This window comes from Manacus candei, unplaced genomic scaffold (genome assembly GCF_025592945.1).
Source record: "Manacus candei isolate 608988 ecotype Guabito, Panama unplaced genomic scaffold, ASM2559294v1 h1tg000015l, whole genome shotgun sequence".
NCBI lineage: Eukaryota > Metazoa > Chordata > Aves > Passeriformes > Pipridae > Manacus > Manacus candei.
In genome coordinates this window covers 10,646,058-10,663,748 of record NW_026138063.1, presented here as the reverse complement: position 1 = coordinate 10,663,748, position 17,691 = coordinate 10,646,058, and the positions used below count along the sequence as shown (strand labels likewise).

At 46.8% G+C, this 17,691-nt stretch overlaps 2 long non-coding RNA genes across 2 annotated transcripts in view; one reads left to right on the top strand and one right to left on the bottom strand.

The window, feature by feature from the left end:
* LOC127468779 (uncharacterized) overlaps positions 1–17,691 on the top strand; it is a 107,296-nt gene that overhangs the window by 78,116 nt on the left and 11,489 nt on the right. The window lies entirely within an intron of this gene.
* On the bottom strand, positions 5,163–6,787 carry LOC127468781 (uncharacterized). The gene is made up of 3 exons (XR_007903682.1): positions 6,677–6,787; positions 6,446–6,511; positions 5,163–5,249 (listed from the first exon to the last, which is right to left on the bottom strand). It is a non-coding gene; the product is annotated as an uncharacterized LOC127468781 (long non-coding RNA).

The window sequence follows — 17,691 nt, the reverse complement described above, 5'->3', positions numbered from 1 at the left end:
ATGGACACTACACACACACACACCTGTGCCATCAGTTTGAGGCTGAGTGAGGACAGTCAGATGACATTTGCCCAGACCATTTCAGAAGTTTTATAAACTCATCCTCTTCCATAAAAGTCCCTGGAAAGATGCAACATCCCAACAAGGGCTTGTGAAGCTTTGTAGTTGTGTCAGATGTTTCCTTGTCCCATTTTCCATGGGGTTGCATGAAATCCAGCATTGAACAACTTCACCAAGGACGTAGAGACATGGAATCATAGAATCATAGAATCATATAACCAATTAGGTTGGCAAAAGCCTCCAACATCATCAAGTCCAACCATTAACCCAGCACTGCCAAGCCCACCACTAAACCGTGTCCCTAAGTGCCACAACTACACATCTTTTAAATACCTTTTTAAATACCATGGCCAAGCACATCTGAAGCTAGAGATCCCCACTACAGCTGAGGCCATGTGCAGTTCCCAGTTTCAAGTAGAGGAAGGCAACAGAGTTGGACCCTTGGCCACCAAAACACAACCGTCAACATCAGCATTCCGTGGTGGGGAGCTCAGCCGTGCTGCCAGCCCTCCTTTCTACCTTGGCACGTGGGATTGTTAATGTGGCCTCCCTCAGCCAGCAGAGCCAAATGTGACAATATGGTGGGTCTTGAAAAAAGGGAAAACTTTAATTAACCTGCCAGAAAAGGTGAGCTGGCAAATGGGTCTTGCTGCCCAGAGTTTTTGCAGCAGGGAAGAGAAATCAGGCATCCACCATCGTGTTGTTGTGACAGGCCATGACAAACATCCTGAGGCAGCTGTGTCTGGTGCAAGAGTCATCAGATGGCATAGCCTAGTAAGAGCAGCTGCTCCCTTTTCCTTGGGTCAGAGACCCTTCTCCACAGCAGCCCCCACAGCAACCACTCGTGCCCTGGCAGTGTGACATGATGCATTTCCTCAGCTCTTGGGAGGATGTTAAGTTCAGTGACACACATTCCAGCCAAGCTACATTGTTTAATAAAGAGTACAGTAATCACAGACATCAGCTGAAGAGGATTAAGGTTGCCTTCACCATCCAGGGTATTTTACCTATATCTCTTTTGCTACATTTTCTCTTCATCTTCAGCCTTTCCTCCTCAGGACTGCTCTTGCTGGTTCTCTCACGAAGAGCAGAGTGAGTGTGTGAATGGTACAACTGCAGAGGAAGGAAGTGGTGTTGCTGATTCAATAGAGTGTGTTTTTCCTTCTGAGTCAGTACAGAACAACTGTCTCACTGTGCTCAGAACGTATTAGAACAAGAAGTCTGCCCCTGGTATGTGTGGGCTTGTGTTTTAATCTCTGTGACCCAGAACATGTAAAGGTTGCACAGAAGGGATTTTAATTATCTTGAAAGTTACTAAAGTCCAATTAAAACTGCAGAGTAGCCACAGCAGGTCATCCATCCACTGTATCACTCTGTGAGCCCATTGCTGTGATATATCTAACAATCACAGGGCATGAACCTGCTTCTAGAAAGCAGAACATGTCAAGAAGCAGTGTTGTTAAAGGGCAGGTACACAACATTTTTGGATCACACAAGTTCCTATCTAGAACTGTAGCTGGATCCCATGAAGAGGCATCCAGGAGAGAGCTGAGAGACTGGGGATAAAATGTGAACAATGTGTTATAAAGCTATTAAGCTGAATTTCCAGAATTTTCTGCATTAAGTAGAGCAGAGGTAGGAAGCCTGCAAGAAAATCTGAGGTTTTCTGGACCACTCAAGACAAATACTGAAGAAATGGAAATTACACAGCAGCTAAATTATGACTTCATTTCAGACTTCAACCCTCTATTGGGTCTGGCTGAGATGGAGTACATTTCCCCATAGCAGCCCTCCCAGTGCTGTGCTTTGCATTGGGAGCTAGAAGGATGTTGATAACACACCGGTGTTTTGGTTACTGCTGAGCACAGCACCAGCACTGTAACATTCCTTCCTCAGTCGAGGGCAGGATTCTCGGAGGGGATCCAAGTAGGTCAGCTGACCCAAACTGACCAAAGGGATATTCCATACCATATGACGTCAGCTCAGATACAAAAGCTAAGGCAAGGAGTAGGAAGGGGGGGCATTCATTGTCTCCAATGGCTGCCCACTGAGGGACCATTATGTGTGCTGAAGCCCTCATGGGAAGTAGAGAATAAACCGTGTTATCTTTTGCTTCACTTTTGCATGTGCATGCTTTTGCTTTGCTTTTGCTTTAATAAACTGCCTTATCCCAACACACAAGTTGTTTTCCATCTTACTCTCTGCCCTGTCCAGCTGGGAAGGGGAGCGACAGAGCGGCTGAGTGGGCACCTGGCATCCAGCCAAGGTCAACGCACCACAGTCCCACAGGCTATCATGGAGATATCTGGTTCTAACAGAAGAGATGATTTGCTGGTGCAGTGAAAACTAAAAGAAGAAATGTTGGAAACAACCTGAGAGAAAGTCATACCAGTCATACTGCCCATGCAGAGGATCCAGTGGGAGCTTTAGAGGGAAGGAGTCAAGATACTTTAAAGAATTGCAGGGATGCATTCAAATCAGTTCCTGTGTCATGTTTTGATTAGTATTTTTGTTTACAATATTATTTAAAACATGAAACATCCTCCAATTTCAAAGTTTCATGCACATTTCTCACAGGCCCAGGCTGAAGGAAATGTGGGTAGTGTCCTCTTTCATGCGACTTTCTATTGAGCTCATTTCACCTCAAAGATTTGAGTGAGCCTGAACCCTAAACTGAAAGCAAAACTCAAATGGGCATAAAGGTAAGGCAATGGAAAGTGATTGCCCAAGCCACTGCGAACTGAAACTGCCATGTTATGCACAACGCAGATGTCAGAAACCCATTGAGCTCACACTGCAGCATCCTGAAGCAGGAGGGGACTCTGGCTTACAGCTCTGAAGTTCTCGTTAGCAGAACAGGCTTCTCCATAAAATGTTTAAAGCAATTGATGGTCACAGTGAACTCAGGTGCTGGATGACCACCAGGGATCTCAGTGCCCTATATATGCAGCTGTGTGAAGTGTCTAATTCTCTCCTGGGCTCTCCCAGAAGCCTGCTCACCATGTTACTTCTGTGCTTTTCACTTGGGCAACAAAAAATCTGCCGTGTATGGTTTGTTTTTATTACTCCTGGGCCATGGATGAGAAAGAATAGGTATTTGCTTGGGGCAGTCTTGGGCTCAGTGCCTAGTTCTTGATTTCAGTGAAGGGATTGTGGGCTGAAGGATCCCACTGCTGTGGATGGGCTGCCTGGCAGAGCTCTCTCTCTCTCAGGTACACCTCAAATTTTTATTGTAGAGAGCTCTTTTGTGCTAGGGAAAAGAAATTACCAATCTGAGTTTCACGCCACTTTAAAATAGTCTAGGCCAAGGTTGTCTCAAAAAAAAGAGTGTCTCAAGGATACCACTGCAGGCTTCAAACCTGATTCAACAGCTTGCTGTCTTTCTGTAAAGTGCTTTTGGTGCTCTGCAGGAACAATGTGGTCTCTGAAATTAAGTACAACTCTTTGGCAAATATAAATTAAGTGGCAGCTGAAATACACTGTTCTCAAGGCTTTCCTAAAATGAAGCAAGGTGGTCCTAGATTTGAAACACATTATATTTATACTGTTACCTTTCCATTCTTTACCCCACCGAACTCTCCTCACTTGTTCTGCTCTTAAATCGCATTTTGAAACACCAGCATATGTGTGCACAGACACACAAACACGGAGGCAGAGCCCTCAGGGAGGCTGTTCTATTGCAGCACTTGGTATGGTTTCATGATATGAATGTGCTGCTCTACGAGCTGCTGCCCACAGGCTGTGGCAGGAGCCTTGCAGGTCTGGGATTCAAACCTGGCCAAAAGTCATACCGAAAAAGGTGAAATCGCAAAAAGAGAAAGCTGACCACAGCTGCTCCTCCGTGCCGCTGACAGCCATCAGGTCTCTGCACCACAGCCCACAGTGCTGCAGCTGCAGCTGACCGAAACCTTGTCTTCACAGGGAGGCCAGTGGTCCCCCAGGTGGGTGCATTTCAGCTCAAAATCTGATGGCAATCCTTTCGTCGGTTAAAAAAAAACCAATCCACTGAAAGCAGCATAAACATCCCCCAGGCAGCAGGCATTTTCTGGGAGCTGGTTGAATAAATTCATAGGTGCAAGAGAATGACCAGCTCCACTGATTACAAAGCTCCCCTCCTCCAGAGAGCAGTGACAGTGAAGCACAGGGGCTGTGCAAGGCTTTAATGTGGCCACTGGAATGAGGGAATAGGAAGGAGGGTGAAATGGCTCTGCAGCCTGTCAGCCCACATGACACTGAACTGGACAGCAAATATGCTTTTACCCACAGGAACAGCTTTGCCATCCAAAAATCCAGTGCAGGAAGTTAGGTAGATAGGCAGATGCAGAACTTTCCAGTGGGTGGAGGTCCAAGAGTGAGCCCTGGGCTGAAATGAGTGCGTTGGGAATGGGGGAACTGTCCAGCAGGACACAATGGAGGAACTGGCTAAAGACAGTGAAGGAGGAAGATAAAGTGTTCTGGCAGTCAGACAAGCACCCTGCTTCCAGCAGCTTACAGTAAAAGCATTGCAAGGCACCAAATGGCCCCCCAGAAATTGTTTCTGTCAGTGTCCCAGGTTCGGTAGGTCTCTGGAATGTATTTCTCACCCACATTCAAGAGAGTTTGGCTTGTTTAGTCTAGCAAAACTAAGGAGGAGAGGGCATAACTTTGTTGTCTGTAAATACACCAGACGCTGGGGTGGGAGAAGACCTATCCAAGCCAAAAGATCCTGTTGGTATGAGGACAAATGAGGGATCAGTTGCTGTATGAGAACATTTGGATTAAAAATTAGGAGGAGGGTTCTAGCCCACATGGAGTTTGACAACAACTGCCTGCAAGAAGAGGGAGCTCCAACGAGTGGCACTACTGTGAGGATGAAGCCTGAGTAGGTTTTGGAGGGGATTGTAAAATACTGCGTGACCAGGAACTGGGAGGCCCATTACAGCTGGAATAGGGGTAAAGAAAATGGCACCAAAAATGGAAAAGCAAAAACTGGAACAGAGCTCTGTGCAGAAGGCTCGCAGAGAACAGAGAAGTACACATTTCCAGATAAACAATGGCTAAGCCCCGCTGAAAAAGGAAGAAGAGGCCAAGAGCTTTCAGAAGCATGGGTGAAACATCTCTCATCTTCTCAACAATGTCTGGGGTACTGTCTCTCTGGTGAAACAGCCCATATTTATCCATGCATCACATGCCTGGAAGGTAGTACTGGCCTGTAGGTAGAAAAAATACAAATCCAAAGCATTTCTGTCTTCCCATTACTGCTGTTTGAAACATCAGAGATGTTCCTCCTAGATGAGTACAGAGGATTTCCACACCTCTGAAACACAGAAGAAAGAATAGGGAAAATCAGTCTGCAAAAAACCATCTGATAGTTTTCAGCTGGGACTTCCCTCTCTGTACTCATCTAGTTACAAGCATAAAAGCATCTGCAGAGGAGAAACCCATGGGTCATGGGGAGCTCTGTGCATGTGGGAGCAGCAAGCCTTTCCCATGGGTGACAGAACAGGTGTAGGTATGTACCCCTCCATACCCAACCTTACCACTCCATCTGAGCCACAGCCTTGAAAGGGGAAATGAAAACTTTTGCTTCAGGAAACACACCACATCCAGGAGAAGGGTCCCAGATGGCAATGTTTCTTCTATATCTCAATGGCACTTGAGAAAGTCCTCTGCTGGAAAGATTTTTGAGGGGAAAACACTGCATTTCGGAAAACAGATCCTGCCTAGGAAGGAGAATGGTTCCATTGTGCCATCCCAGAACAAGTCCCCCAGCTCGTAGGCGTAAAACACCTTGATGTTTTTTTCCATGCTTGCATTCTTTAAAACACAGATCCGGACGGAATACACTGGGAGTGGGAGACCGTGCACCCAAACAGCCTCACTTATTTCTGGGGAGAGGGCAGTGTGCCTTCAGGTATTAATCTGTGAATGGGAGGGAAGGTGAAAGCTGAGAAATCCATGTGTGTATCCATATCCATGTTTCCACACACGCATATATAAAAATGTGTATACACACACAGGGAAAACAAAACAAAACAGAACAGTCCATTGCACACGATCCTCCCCCGGGGAGAGGGCGAGAGAACAAACAAGCAGCAGATGTGAGCCATGTCACCGCGCCTAACACTGGAGGAAGATCAGATCCCGTGGTGACAAGGTGGTGCGAGAAGCCACCAGAGCAGGAGACAGAAGGAGACTCCTGAGGCAGAAGAAGACCACAAGGCAGAGAGGTCCATGAGGTGCAGGCACACAGGCTGCTCTCCTCCCTTTGCATCACCCCAAGGTGAAGAATTGCCTGGTACCTAAGCGGACTCTAAGGGATGGCCCTGAGCTCCTCCATGGAAGAAGAGATGGGCCTGAAGGAAGGCTGCAGGGTAACTTTTTCACAGAAAAGCCCAGAACTGACCTGCAGACGAGTAACCTTGAACACCATGCCAATCCCAATGCCAGGAGATGTGAGTTCCTGCAGTGCCTGCAAAGAGCAGAAGTGAGAGAAAAAGAGACATCTTCTAGCCAGTTGATCAAAGATAGGGAAAAGTTCTGTTTCTCAGTCAGATATATCTTTTTCTGTCTTCCAGAAGAACATAAAGGGCCTTGCAGAACAAACAAGAACAGGGGCTCTCTGTCTCTGGCTTACCCTTTAGTGGTGTTCTGTTTCCTCATCCATCCTGGGGCAGTGGTGCTGAATGCTGATAAGGCCAGACTTGGACCAGCCTCAGTCAGACAGTTGGTGCAATTTGACTTTAGATAATACTTAATGATTTGTTTTTAGTATAGAATCAGGGTGAGTTGGGGTATTTGTTTTTGTTGTTGTTGATTTTGTTGTCATTGCTTCTCCCCCTCCTTCTTTTCCAACCAATTAGGTTCAATTTGTTTTGGCAGAGAACATGATTAGTGGGGCTGGGCTCCAGATGGTTGGGCGCTCAGCCGTTCACCATAAATAACACTGGATGAGCAGTGCTCCTGCATGCAAAGCTGGGCAACAAGAGGCTCAGGTCACCAGATCTGAGCATCCCATGGCTGGCTTGGAGAGGACCTTACCTAGGCCCTTTGGAGAAGGCACTGACTAACTTTTCCTTAGATATCTCCTCATACGGATTTGTTACTGCTCCCAGACTGCACTGGCAGGGCACCACTCACCTGGCTGTTCCCTCCTCTCTGAATTAACCTCCCCTTGCTCTATAAGCCCAGGGCTTGCTGCTGAGCCTTAGCAAACATGGAGAACATGTTTCTCCTTTTTGCCCTTGCAGCATCTTTTGGTTTGTCTGAAGACCATCTGATCTTGCTCCTGACATGGATCCCAAGGCCAAGCATAAGGGAAGAGAAGCATTCTGTGGGGCTGATGAGCCTGGCCAAACTCCAGCATGGAGCAGCACAGAACTGCTGTGTGTCCCATGGGAACAGTCACAGCCAGGTCCTCTGTGTTGTCACTGTGGCAGCCAGGCCGTTGGATGTCCCTCAAAATTCTAATGGGGCTCTGTGGGAAGAGGACAGCAGTGTTTTGGGAAGAGACAACTTTGGTAAGGGAGCAGATGCCCAACTCCATCTTGATGTGAAACCTTAACAATTACCTTCTGTAACACACTGTAAGATCTTCAATAAAAGAAGAATTTAAAGCCCAAAATTTATTATTATTGTTCTATCAGTATTAAAGAAATACTTAGTGAATTGCAAACTGAACAGCTACTCAACATTTTACACTAGCTTAGGCAGGCAACCGTTTGGTGGGAATGTCTTATGCTTTAGGACAAAGCTGATTGTTGATACATTTAGTAAATAACAGCTAAAAAGCCTCATTCTATACAATAGGTTTGCTACAGATATAACATGACAATTACGTTAAAGCTAAGGGGCAGACAGTACAGCAAGGAGGAAGTAGCTATGAAGTGTTAAAATGTCTTTGAACTGAGCATTTCAAGCCTTTGAACTGAGTTCTTTCCTGTCACCTCTCACTGCCACAGGCTGCCGTGTTCTCTTCCATTTTCCCAGGGAGTCTCAGCCACTCGCAGGAGCACAGCAGACACACCTGAAATTGGCATCTGCATATGGGGAAATAAACCCAATTTCAGTTCACGTCCATAGTCCAGCTCTGCAAGATCACACCTCTGTGTCGGAGGGTTAGCACATGCAATTGCAGGTGCAAAATCAAGATCCTTGTCCCTTACTGAGCACTGTCCCTGAAAGACTCCCAAGATGTGCATGCCTTGATCATTGAGCAATCTCAGACTCTGCTGTCTGGACTGTTTGCATCATAAATCCTCATACACAGGCATGGCACTGGCTCCACTCAGGTCTGAAAGATCTCTGCAATTCTTTCAGAGCTTCAGCCTTTTGGGGGCTTTAATGCAAGCCAAGTTCTTGTTCATGGGGAGACAGACATATTGGAGCATGTTACGGCTCTGTCCACAGGTGGACAACCCATGGCCAGCCCTTCATAAGCAGAAGATGCCTGTCACATGGCTCAGCTGCAAATTTGGGCTGCAGCTAAGCACATGCCAGCCTCATGCAGAGTAAGCCTTGGGCACAGACAGCTGTTCCCAGGCACATCTTTGCTTATAACAGGGATACATACTCCGTGGGGCTCATGATTCCAAGTCTAAGATGCCTGGATAGCTTTTCTTTATTGACTTTTATCAGGGAGGAGCAACATCAGAAGAGATCCATCTTAGGGAATGCTGGACAAAGGTGCATTGCACCCTGATCCATGAAATGCTTTCTTCATGCACAGGGCAACTGTTTAGCAGTGTTGCACAGGTGTGGTGTGTTTATGCAAGTGAATGGAGCTGGTCTCATTGCCACATGCAGGTGGCTGGAGCTGAGCCAGAGTGCTGGTGCAAGTGCTGTAAATGCCAAAACAATCAGTAGGATATGACTTATCTTGTCTGGAGCACAGCTGTAGCTCTGCCACTCCAGTGATGTCTCACAGGCAACAAAGACAAGATGGTCTTCCAGTCACTGTGTTGTCTCCAGCTGGAGGTTTTCTGGAAGCATGCTGTAGAAGCAAACCTTAGGTCAAACAGAAGCACTGAGATCCCTGGGAGACAGTCGTAAATCCCGTGGCCATGGTGGGTATCACATGCAAAGAGATGGAATAGATGTTAATAACTAACAAGACTTGTTCTGGTCTAGCTTAAAGACGTGAAAACTGGAGATGTGGCAAAGCCTCCACGTGTAACACTGACCAGAACCCACAGAGCTGTTCTCAAACAGGTTTACATACAGCTCTATTTATCTCTGCACCCGTTGCAAATCCATGTGTACAATCACGCATATTTTTCAAAATGCCTGAGAGAATCATGACAGAATCTAAAGAAGTTAGAGATGGAAGTGATCTAGCAGGTCCATTTGCAATCTCTCATGAGCCAGGCAGAATTTTTCCCTGGGCTATGTTCATTGCTTTGCCTCGTCTTGTTTTTAATCACTCAAGTAAAGGGACTAGAACAGCCAGGCAAAGTTATGTCACACTGCTGCAGAAGCGGCACTGGGGAATCTTGTATCTCTGATCAGAACAGACTCTCACAGTTGTACAATATATACTTAAGCATGTTTGATGTAGTCAAAAAAATCCTATGCAGAAATGCATTCAATTTCTGTAAATACTCATCTTCCAAGAGTTTTTAAGACTTTGCAATAAACATAGCCAAAGTCATCATTCAACAAATTGAAATCTCACTTGTATTAATGTGGTTGCTATATTCAGATTCAATTTAACCCTCATGACTTTATCTTGTAATCCAGTAAATTGTGCAGGTCAACAGAAGTTGTTATCAGAGAGCTGATTAGGCATTTATTTTCCATCATCTCCTCCACCACTTCCTGGACTTAGGGCACCAGAGAACCCTCACCTCAGCAGAGGGCACTTCCTAAAATATCCCTGCTGGCCTCCACTGAGAATTTCTTTCGTATATTAAGTGAATTCAGTGTGTTTTCTGAGGTCTTCTCATGGATCTGCCCTTTTGTGGTGGTGAGTGCTTTCAGGAGGGTGATGTTCCACTTCATGCAAACAAAGAGCAGCCGATGACTCAGAAAAAAATGTGGTTGTAGGAGTCATTTTTTATCATCCAGGGTCCTGGTTTTCTTCCCTTGAAAGCATAACACAAGAAGGTCCCCTCCAGCAGCCTGAAGAGATTGCAGCAGAGATAAGTTGCAATGTGCATGCCATGCTCTGGTAGCTGAGCTCACACAAAGTATAAGAAATCAGTTCTTATAGCCAGAGACACGGGTCTCTGAGAATAAATACCCAGTGAATTTCCTAGCTCAGTTGCATCTAGTCAACAGAGATGTTTTGTTTCGTTACAGTGACCCAGGAGGTTTCTGGGGTCAACAGAGCTAAATAAAACAACCAGCAAAAACACTGTGGTCTAGGAAAGGGCAAGATTTTTCAAAGCTCAGCTCCCCTTGGCAGCGCAGCTCTTGTACGGAGTGATGAAAGTGTTTAAGTCATCAGAAAAAGCAGGCAGTGACCTGCAATAAGATACATGGCCTGGTGAGATACGTCGCATCTTGCTAATGACCTCCAGAGCTGGGTCAGCAGATGCCACTGCGGGGGACACCATCATCTACCAGGCAGCAGGCAGAGCTCCACTGCCTTGGCATGTCTCCATCCTCACTGCAACACTGGGCACATCAGCCCCATGGAGGCCCTGTGAGGGCAATTCAGATTTTAGGAAATAACACCCAGGAGTGGGGATTCTTCAGAAACTTTTCAAGAGAACAGACTCACCAGAAATCCAGTCTTTTCTATGAGCTGCAGATCCTGAAGCTAACAGCTCTCTGAAACTGTTTGGCTGCAATCACTTACCCTTTTTTTACCAGAATTACATAAAAGCATCAATGAAAAGAGAGTGAAACCATATAGACAGCTCAAACTTGAAAAAAAGTTTGGAATTTTGCTTAGTCAAATATTCAAGCTAAAAATTTGGGGTCGATTGTGAATTTTACCCCAGAAAGCTCATCCTTTCTTTTCAGGCAAAGTTGGCAGTTTTCTGCCTTTAGAACATGGCTCTGCCTAATGAGGATACAGAGCAGGGCAGCCCAGAGCCAGCCTGATGCCTGGTCCAGGAACTGTCTTCTGGCATGGAGGAAAATGGCTGAGGATTGATGGGTTGAGAGCATGGTGCCAGACGCATCCTGCTGCTCCAGCTTGTCTTGGATCTATCTGGATACCCTTCCTCCCTGCCCAGCTGGCAAATTATGTGGACTGCAACAAAGCAAACTGGGGCACAGGGCAGAGCTTGCTCTTTTGTGCAATATGGGAGCTAATCTCATTGCTGCAGAGTGAAATTTGGTTCCATGAAGGCTTTCAAGTTTAGGCCAATGAGCCCCTCACATAGGACTGTTTCCAAGTGTTCCAGAGCCTTCTCCAGGTCTTGTAACACTGGAGTGTTGGAGGTCTGAGACCAACACTACCAGGTATAGCCAGGTTCATGGGCCTCAGGTCCTCCCAGGTACCAGGCTGGGATTTGGCATTGCTGCCATGTGCAGAGAAGCACTCTAGGTATTTCTCTCCCATTAACATGTCCCTGCAGCACAAGTCTCATTTCAGCACAACATGTATTGCTAAATCTACACACCTTGTAATCCTCACCCTCTCCGGAAAGAGAGAAAACCCGATGCACAGCAGAGATATGCCATGCACAGTCCTCCCCACCAGCAGTGGCCATCTCAGTTGGAGAGGCCAGGGTGCATTTCAGTACCTAAAGGCACCCCCTCCCCCAAAAAATAATGAACTTTTAAACTCTGGGACTTAGATGAGGGGATGGGGGAGGGTTGGAAATGGCCCCGTTGCTTCACGTTGCACATTAGCAACCGAGTTCACTTCACAAACACAAGGTGCGCTGTCAGAATAGCCCGGGGCAAAGTTTGTACTTTGCTTGAATTCTAACTTTTGTTTACCAAGGTAATAAACCGGTCTTCTCTTCCAGGTGTAAATGCTATTATGAAAAGGCATATTTGTGTTTCATCTCACCTCAGATGTACAGTATGTGCTCACATCCTACACTGTGCGTACAGCCCACATTGCTACAGAGTTAGGAGAAGAAAAGAGAAGGGGTAAAAATAAATAACCCCACTCTGTCCTCAAAAAACACTGTGTTCTGGAAAATATAGGAGTTTAATTGGATCTCTTTCCCTTTAACCTCCGTGTGCAGCCCTTGCTCTATCCTGTAAAGACTGGGTCAGACCTTTCCCGCATCCCTGTGGTCTTCCCCATTAGTGCAGCTGGGCAGACCCCATGGGGGGAAGCTGATGGAGATGAACTATTCATTGCGTGCTGACAGGTTGATCTCTAAACAGTGGAGTTTAATTTCCACCAAACTAGTTGGGTCGCCAGTTTGGCTCCCTTCCCCTAAACCCGCCCGCATCTCCATTGTGCCACGTGCATTCAGAGGTGTTGTGTTTGGTGTAATCTCACTGAAACTCATGGGAGAGGAGAAGGAGGTGGAAGGAAAAAAAAAAGAAAGAAAAAAGCCTGGCATTGTTTTTTTCTTGCACTTCACCTCCTGTTCCTGGTGTTGTGCCCACTTGGCAAGATTTAGAGATAGCAGACGAGCTCTGGATAAAAATGACCTAAATGTTTCCTCATCCCTTCAAACCTGTTCGGTGGCCTTCTGTCTCCAACCCACTAGTAGCCTGGCCTGGCTGCTGTGGCTGCCGCCTGAATGCTCCTGAAAACCAATGCCACGAGACCTGCAGCTACAGAAGTGATCAGGACCCCAGTCCAGAGGTGGATCTCCCAGCACGGCACAGCATGGCATGGCATGGCATGGCATGGCATGGTGGGCATGGGCAAGAGCACTGCCCGCCAAACCAGCACACCCACTCCTGGCATCACAGCGCTCCTTTCGCATTAAGGCGCTGACCTCGTCTGCTCCCACTGAGCTTGTAAAATTTCATGAGATGACACCTTGAAAAGCTAAGTGTGAAATGCCAAGCTTGGATGGAGCCCTCACTGAAGCTGCCCAGCTGCAGGTCAGCAGTAATTTCCTTCCTTGCCTGTTGTAACCCTTTATGAGTAGATTTAAAAGGGCAATAACCACACAATAATTTTATTTTTACTCAAACTATTTATTCTATTAAAAGTCCATGCCCATAACTCTATCTGTACAACAGAAGAGCTGCTGCAGAGAGGCAAAGAAAGGGGCTGAAGATGACCACAGCCTAGTCTGGTGCTGGCTCGCTGTGCCCAGTGCGGACGCTTTCTCAGAACACCTTTGCTCCTGAAATCAGAAACCCCACGGAATGATCTGGGCTGCCAGTGCTGCACAGGTCTGAGCCTGCCCAGCCCAGACGCCTTCCCCACCCCGGGTGTTTACACCGAAGCACTCACTCCAGCACAGACTGAAACTGCGCCCTGGCTTCTGCACCCAGCGGGGCCCTGGCACACTCTGCTCCCTGGTGATGTGGGCAGTGACAGGGTCTGGCACCCTTCAGCACTGGCCACCCCTCCACGGACCTTGCACTAGATCCAAGTGATCATGAGACAAAGAGCTCTGAGGCAAATGGAAAGTGTGATGGTCCCCAGCTGCATATGCTTGTGCTCCTCTTTGCTGCTGGAGTTGCAGAAGCTGGTTTAGGGTTGGGGGTTTTTTATATGTCCACAAAATGGATTAAAGGTTCTTAGCAGCTTTTGCACTTTTTCATTTATTTTTGAACTCCCAGTATTCCCTTACGCTTCCACAGTAGGGCCAGAAGGAACATTGCTCACAGGAATGCAATTCTCCTCATCCATCAAACCCAAGCATGACAGCATCTCTGCTACCCCTTCCCACAAAATTTCACTCAACCACATGAGCTGAGGGAGAACATCCTCAGCAGCAGTGACTTTGACCAGGGTCCTTACAGCAGTGGGGTGAAGGGCCCATCATTAACCAGGAGTGGAGACTTCCTTTCTACTTAGGAGGTGGAACTGGTACTACCCAGGGAACTGGTGTGCGCTTTGCTACTCATCAGGGACTGATTGCAAACGAGCTACTGGTGAGGGTGGTGGAGGATGGCAACATCACAGGTTTCCCCACGTGATTAATTCCTGCCACGGTTCCTTCTTGGATTCACCCACCCACTTGAGCTGGGTGGGGCAGAGGAGGACATGTCTGGGTCCACCCATGCTCTCCCAAAGAAGGAGCAACATGTCACCCCAGTTTGGGAACAGGTGTGTTCAGTGGCCAGATCAAGGCTCATTAGGAGACCTGGAACTAGTTTGACACGGGCTATTATTTCATGGCACCTTGAGTATATTCCACATGTCCTTTAAGTGCTCCAGCAAAGTAATGGCCCAGGCCAGCCTTTCCAATCATGTTCTCCCAGCACGCCAGTTTGGTTCTTCCAGAACAGGGAGGGGGTGGCTTTTTGCCAGCGTTATGTAAGAAGCAGAGTGATTGCGTAAGTTCAGTTGGTCACAAAGGTATAAAATAGTCTTTATTGGTAGTTACTGCAGCTGGAAATTTTCCCAGAGGCATTTGTGCATTTTTTCCAAGAAAATTGCCCTTTTCTAGACTTAGGGTCCTCTGTAATCCTCTTTCTTCTGGATACTTTTGCTGTCAGAAACACTTGTGCAAAGGGGAATGTTTGCATTTGTGCAGGAAGTGATAGCAGGAGGTTGTATGTCACTTCACTGGAGCTGTGTAAAGTGCTTGAGTAGCTCTACTGACCTGTGATCTGTGCAGTCAGAGGCAAGTGCTTGTTTTAAATCAGTCTCCAGGTGCAAGTCTGGGACACTTGGTGGACTCATCCAGTCCTCCTGAGAGTGACAAGACCATATGACTGCAACTAAGAAGAATTACTCTACTTGATATCTTTCTAGAGAATTAAATAGTGAGTAACACCTGCTGAAAACGCAAGTTATTTAACATAATTTCACAAATAGGAAAGGATCATTGCATTCCACATGTCCGTGTGGGATGGGATCTTGCGTCTTTCAGGAAAAGGGAAAAATGAAACAGCATCTAAAAGTGGTCAGAATGTGACTCAGTGTAACTCCAGCAACACAAAGAGAAACAGCAAGCTTTGCTTTGTTCCTCTGAATATCTCCTGTACATATAGCATTAAGCATATGGAAAAGGCATTGCAAGACCAAGGCTTGATCAGTAGCTAATGCATTCCCAGGTTCAATAACAAGTACACTTTGTACATCAGAGGAATGGCAGACTGCCCAGAGCTTTTGGACAGATGCTGTTTCTAAAGAAATTAAATGCGTGAATAGATAATAACCAGAGAAATCCCTGCTGGAATAGAGAATGGACAACCTCCTTCTGATAAAATCAAGTTCTTGCTCAATCATTCCCCACTTGAACACGAAGACCAAATTGAGTCAGTCATGAAGGTCCTGGAGTCTACAAATAAGCAGTTGGGTTTCTTTCCTCTTTGTCATGCTGTACATTATCCTAGGAACTGGCAAAACACAGCAAGGACGACTCCTCTGTCCCTTCCAAAAAGAGGGACATTGCAGGAAGTCAGCCGGCTCTGCTAGGCTGAAGAGGGAGCTACCTAGTTCCTCCTCAGTTGGTTCCCTCCAACCTGCTAGGGGCAGAAGGGAAGGAGGAGAGGAAAGTGTGGCTAGCCCATGTCCTTGCCGTGCAAACAGAGGAATCAAGTGGTGACCCAGCAAGGAAGACCTGCAGAACAGCAAGCGGGAGCAGGGGACCAGCGGTGAAAAGATGAACACGAGATTGGCAAGAACTGAGTGAGCTCTGACGTGGGAAGGAATGAGGTGAGGGTTGGGGTCAGCGGGATGGAGAGAGGTAACCTCAAACCAAACCACCTGGGTATTTCAATCAGATTCCAGTCATGATGCAAGACAAATTCCTCAGCTGGCCTCCTCCAGTACTGAATCTTCTCCCTGTACTGTTGTCAGACCCTGTCATCATTGCATGACCACCTCACTGCGAGTCCTGTGGGAGCCAAACACTTGGCCATGCTGAATAAACTTCCTGGCAGGGAGAGTTTGTACCTAAAGCAGGACTCAGAGAATAGGTGGGTAAAGTGCATATGAGGAAGCAAAATGCAGCACCTGAGTGGTGGCATGCTGCTGTTGATGTTGCTGTGACCATTTTCAGCTGCTGGCACAAGAAGGTGGTCAGAGGCTACTGCTCTGTGCCCTGGGAACCAGGCTGCTGGCACCACATGAAGGGTCTGGGAAGTGGAAGGATGTTTGATCAAATCTTCTCCAAAGGACAGAGTCCAAGTCTTGCCTCCCTTTTCCCTCTTGTTTTCCATGGCCCATGGGGATGGTACAGTCTCACAAAATCAATTCCAAGGCCATAGGCCCTGGATGCAAAGGACATCAACTGTTCTGCCCAGGGTCTGGCTCTGAAAAGCAAGGGACAGAAGTTAAAATACAGCTCAGGAGTTGGAACCTGGCTCATAGCTGCAGCTGAGAGGCAGGTGGAGATGTCCTAAGCAATGGGTGGGACACCAATGGATGTCAAACAAGTGAGACAGTTGCTCAGCAAGCCCACAGGCTCATCCTTTCCCTCCTGGTGAGGATGTCCAGAGGACTAACTACGGTATGATTGCCACAGCAAAACCCTAGTGTAGATGACAGCACAAGGTCAAGAACCTTTTCCACAGACTTGGTGCTCCATCCTGGGTTGGGATGTGGGTTTTCACCACTGGGACCACTGGGGCCACTGGGATGCTTCTGAAATGCCTCACAGGGAGAGGGAAGTTCAGTGCAGCCAGTCATCCAGGATAGCTGCAATATCTGGTGTTCCTGGATCTCACTCAGTCTCTGAAATATATTTATGGTCTACGTGTCAGGTGGTTTATTTTCAATACCTAGAGCATAGAAGGCATGTGAAATGATGTGCTGTCATCTAGAACACTTTATACTTGTTTAGTGCCAACTATGTTACAATATCATTTTGATGTCACCATTTCCTCCTGCTGAAATAAAAAAAAACATTGCTCGGCAACATTTCTCAGCAGGGAGACTTCTGGGTTTGTTTTCCATTACACCTGCTTTTTATGACTTCATTGGCTTGTTCAGAGGAGGAGGAGACAGAAACTAGAAGAAAAATTAATACATTCCTATATTTTTTAATCCTTTTAATTATAAAAGACCTGAACAATCCCTTAAAATACCTGACTTCAAAGTGTCAACACGTATCTGATGTCATAAAGTATTCATGGGGCCCTGGGATTAATGCCGATGTGTTTTAAAGTGATTAAATTTGAGAACCTCATCACTCGAGTTGGATTTTCATTATTCTCATGATATGAGCAGAAAGTTTTAGAACTTGAGAGTTTCTAAGTATCCAGCACATCTCTGTGGAGCCCAAACAAATGGCCTGGGGAAAGCAATAACAGGTGGTACCCAACGGTGGGTACATGGTTTCTTTAGCTGCATCTCTAAAACCCAATTACTCATATGCAGCACTTTCATCCTGATTTGTTCCACAAATCTGCCATGCCGGGCTTTGCAAGCAGGCGACAGCTCCTTCACTCCTAGGAGTCTCTCGGGAAGCAGCTGCAGGTGCCAAAGTATTTGCCAGCTGTGGAGGAAGAAAATGGTGCCTGGCAGGGACAGCCAAACCATTGCCAGCTCCCTGCTCTGCTGCTGTAAGAGACACACACATTTCCGAACACTGTCTCTAGCTATTTGTGCTGGATTTGCCATGGTACTGCACATGGGACTGGATGCAGGCTCCTACCCAT